Source organism: Colobus angolensis, unplaced genomic scaffold, assembly GCF_000951035.1.
Source record: "Colobus angolensis palliatus isolate OR3802 unplaced genomic scaffold, Cang.pa_1.0 Scaffold187, whole genome shotgun sequence".
NCBI lineage: Eukaryota > Metazoa > Chordata > Mammalia > Primates > Cercopithecidae > Colobus > Colobus angolensis.
The window spans coordinates 152,813-157,495 of NW_012115010.1; positions in this window are offsets into that span (position 1 = coordinate 152,813).

Below are 4,683 nucleotides of genomic sequence, written 5' to 3' on the forward strand. Positions count from 1 at the left end.
CCAGCTACTCGGGAGGCTGAGGCAGGAGAATAGTGTGAACCCGGGAGGCGGAGCTTGCAGTGAGCCGAGATCGCGCCACTGCACTCCAGCCTGGGTGACAGAGTGAGACGCCATCTGAAAGAAAAGAAAGAAAGGAAAAGAAAAGAAAGGGAAAGGAAAGGAGGGAGGGAGGAAGGAAAGAAAGAAAGATGAATAACTAATAAATAAATATGAAAAAATTCCTTACCATTTCCACAGAAGGTGGAGTGGCCGAGATGGGGGAATAACATTTTCTTGACAAGTTCACATCATAATTGTGTCCGGGTGCCTGCCTTTGTGTTTGTGTTTGTGTTTGCCTGATATTTTAAAGAGTCTTAAAACGCAAAAGAAAGGGGAAACCTGACTATACAAAGGAAAAAAAAATCTGCTTAGGAGGAACACTTTTTTTTTTTCCCCCAATAGTATAAAGCTTTGGAGAATTTAGAATCTAAAGCATCTGTTATTGCTGATGGGAGGCTGATGGCCTAAGAAGAGAGGGAATTATAGGTCAGGAATGTTTTGCGCAAAAGTGAGGCTGCGCTTGGGCATTAGAAAATAAGGCAGACAAATAACAGATTGCAACAGGATAAACTGCCCTGTGAAGTGGACTTGCCCCCCAATCCCAACCTGCCTGCCCTCAGATGACGGGAAACAGACCAGCTTTTTTTTTTGTCTGTCTTCCAATCACCTGCCCTCATGTTTAGGCAGCAGAGATCTAAGTTATAAACACAGCTCTGCCAGAAGATCCCTTGGCTGAGAATGGCATTTAGAGTATTCTAGTTCTTCCTTGATGTTTTTCACTTTCAGACCTCCTCTCCTTTTTAGAACCTGCCACAGTGCCTGGTCACAAGGTTGATGTTTAATACAAATTCAATAAGTTGGTCCAAATTTGGAGATGAATTCTGGGGAAAAGTCAAACAGTGAAAAATCAGGAATTTGACTTTCTCTGGGGCTCCCAGGCTCTCTGCTTGGGTCAGGGCCCAAGTGGAGCACGGAAGAAGGGGCCACTCTTTCTGAAGTCTCCCTGCGTGAATGAAAATAACAGTTGAGTGGCAGTCACACACTTAGAAGCAAACCATTCTGATTTTGCCTTCTAGAGCAGAGATGTCTCCCCTAAGATCCATTTTACCCCAGCAGAAAAAGCCGGGGTTGTCTGGGTTGTAGCAACACTGTTTTGGCAGAAAGCCCTATGATTTTTCTCGCAAACTTCCCTAAGGATGCTATCTTTCAGCTACACATACTTAGATTATTTCTTTTCCCTCACCAACTCAATCTTATGTTGCTAAGGGGTTCAGTACTTTCTCTCTGCTTCTTACCTCATCCCAACCTCCAAGTTATTTCCCAAATTCCAGCAGCTGGGACCAGTCTCTGGGACAGAGCAGAAATAATATGGAAATTGGGGGTAGGGTTAAACACATCTATCAGTCTAGGAACAGGCAGAAAAGCAACACCCCCATGACTATAAGTTTGGTAGTGGGCAACAATTTCTTATCCATCATGGGTGGTGGTGTGGGTAGTAACTGAGCATAAGTTATTTGAAGAGGTGAATTGTTTACTGGGCTATTAAAGGGTCACATGGAGGCTGTCCAAGGAAAGTCATACAATAATAATGGAAATTTATTATTATTTTATTTTTTTGAAACAGAGTATCACTCTGTCACCCAGGCTGGAGTGCAGTGGCGTGATCTTGGCTCACTGCAACCTCCGCCTCCTGGGTTCAAGCGATTCTCCTGCCTCAGCCTCCTGAATAGTTGGGAATACAGCTGTGCGCCACCACACCCGGCTAATTTTTTGTATTTTTAGTAGAGACGGCATTTCACCATGTTAGCCAGACTGGTCTCGAACTCCTGACCTCAGGCGATCCGCCTGCTTCAGCCTCCCAAAGTGCTGGGATTACAGGTGTGAGCCACTGCGCCCGGCCTAATAATGAAAATTAACTGTATCTGATATTATGTTGAAAACTATTCTATCCAAAGGACAGTTAGGATACATTTATTTTTGCTCTGCCTTCGATTCACGGTCTCTTATGGGGAGGAACAGTAAGAGGATTCCATGTGCATCTGTGTTTGGGCTGTCAAGTTATCTGTATCTACATAATTGTTTTCCTTTGGCTTCAAATAAATTTTTGGTGTTGCAAGAAATATGTATATTGCACAAAAACTGTCACTTCTTAAAATGTGCAGTTAATGGCATATGTAAATAAAATGTAATGTTTTGCTGTTAATATTTACTATTGATATATATGTTCAAAAATTCCCAATTACAACATTTACTATTAATTAATTCTAGTATTTATTGCTACTACTGCTATTACATGTTATGGTTCCACAGCCCCTTTTCTGCCAGAGCTTTAAAAACAAAACAAACTCCCTATCTGTTCCTCCTTCCGGTTAAATATTGGAGGAAAGCAGAATAGAAATATGAATTTTTAAAGGGAAGGAAGCACAGAGAATGAACACCAGATAGAATAAGCCCTTGAAATCGTAACTCCAAGCTGGCAAATTGAGCACATTGGATCAAGTGCAGAGTTTTCCATTCTATTCATGGGAAAAAAGAAGCGAAATGGGGAGGAGTAGGAAGAACTCAGAGGGTACAGTAGTGATTCCTTAGGAACCTGGAAACATGGAGCTCCTGCAGGCAGTGAGAACAACTGCTGGGATTTTCTCTGCCTGTCATTTTTCAGTCCATGATGAGATGTTCAAGAAACAGAGTCCAGGCCGGGCGCGGTGGCTCAAGCCTGTAATCCCAGCACTTTGGGAGGCCGAGACGGGCGGATCACGAGGTCAGCAGATCGAGACCATCCTGGCTAACATGGTGAAACCCCGTCTCTACTAAAAAATACAAAAAAACTAGCCGGGCGACGTGGCGGGCGCCTGTAGTCCCAGCTACTTGGGAGGCTGAGGCAGGAGAATGGCGTAAACCCGGGAGGCGGAGCTTGCAGTGAGCTGAGATCCGGCCACTGCACTCCAGCCTGGGTGGCAGAGCGAGACTCCGTCTCAAAAAAAAAAAAAAAAAAAGAAACAGAGTCCAAAGGTACATTAGTGTAAAAATGTTGCTAAAGTGAAAAGTAGGAGACCGATTTCCTCCTTTTGATTGATTGGAGACCCATTCACTTTAGGGTGCTTCTGTTTCCTTACTCATCACACAAAGCACTGGAGTGTGGGAAAAATCCCCATCCCACTTTAAGGTTGCCACAAAGGTAAAAAGGACCTGAAGCAGAAGTTGGGAGACCTAAGCTTATGACCTTAGATTTACAGCACAGCTGATATTTGGGGGAATAAGGTTTGTTGTTTTTGTGTGTGTGTGTGTGTTTTGTTTGTTTGAGATGGAGTCTTACTCTGTCCCCCAGGCTAGAGTGCAGTGGCGAGATCTCGGCACACTGCAACATCCACCTCCTGGGTTCAAGCGATTCTCCCGCCTCAGCCTCCCTAGTAGCTGGGACTACAGGCACATACCACCACACCCAACTAATTTTTGTATTTTTAGTACAGACGGGGTTTCACCATGTTGGCCAGGATGGTTTCTAACTCCTGACCTCAAGTGATCTGCCCATCTCGGCCTCCCAAAGTGCTGGGATTACAGGGATGAGCCACAGCGCCCGGCACCTCAGGGAATAAGTTCTGAGAGGACTCAGGAAAACTGGGGATTGAAACGCAAGTTTTCACGAGAGTGGAGGCAGCTGGCTCTGTGGGTTCCCAGACTAAGGAGATCTGTGCTTGACAGACCAGAGACCAGCTCTATTGTGACCATCGTCTCAGCCTTGACTTTTTTTTTTCATTTTTGAGACAGAGTCTCACTCTGTCACCCATGCTGGAGTGCAGTGGTGCAAACTCAGATCACATCAACCTCTGCCTCCTGAGTTCAAGGGATTCTCGTGCCTCAGTCTCCGGAGTAGTTGGGACTACAGGTGCCCGCCACCACCACGCCCGGCTAAGTTTTCTATTTTTAGTAGAGATGGAGTTTCGCCACGTTGGCCAGGCTGGTCTGGAACTCCTGACCTCAAGTGATCCACCAACCTCGGCCTCCCAAAGTGTGGCATTACAGGCGTGAGCCACTGCACCCGGCCTAGCCTTGTTATATGTACAGTAACTGCCATTTGCGGTGTGCCTACTCTGTGTCACACTCCTTGCAGTTATTCCATTTAGGGTAGAACAACATTATTCTAGTTTACAGATGAGAAAACTAAGGCCCCAGAAATTGATTTGCCCAAGCATCCAGCTGGCAGTGGAAGTGCCAGTTTCCTCCTGTGTAAAACGAGAGAAGTCAATGTACTGCCTACTGGCTTGTCAAGGGTCGCTTGAGATCGGACGACAGGAACCACAAAGAAGTGAGGCTGGGAATGTGCGGATCCACAGTAAAGCAAGTTTGTCTTTTTCCAGACGTGCATTAAGATTCCTTTTTCAAGTGTTCTACAGCGCAGGCGCAGGCTGTTTTGCGGTTTCCTCCAGGCTTCTCTTGTGCAGGCCGGGGTCGCCCTCTGCCGACCCAGGGTGGGAGGGCGCTGAGTGAACGTTTCCGGGCCTGAGAGCGGGCGGAGATTTTTCTCGCCTGTAGAGGGCGCAGGTCGGCGTGCAGAGTAACCCACTCTAGCTGTCCCTTCTCTAAGCACTTCCTGTCTGTTCTCTATGATCCATCCAGTTGTGACTTGATTCGTTCCTCAAATTT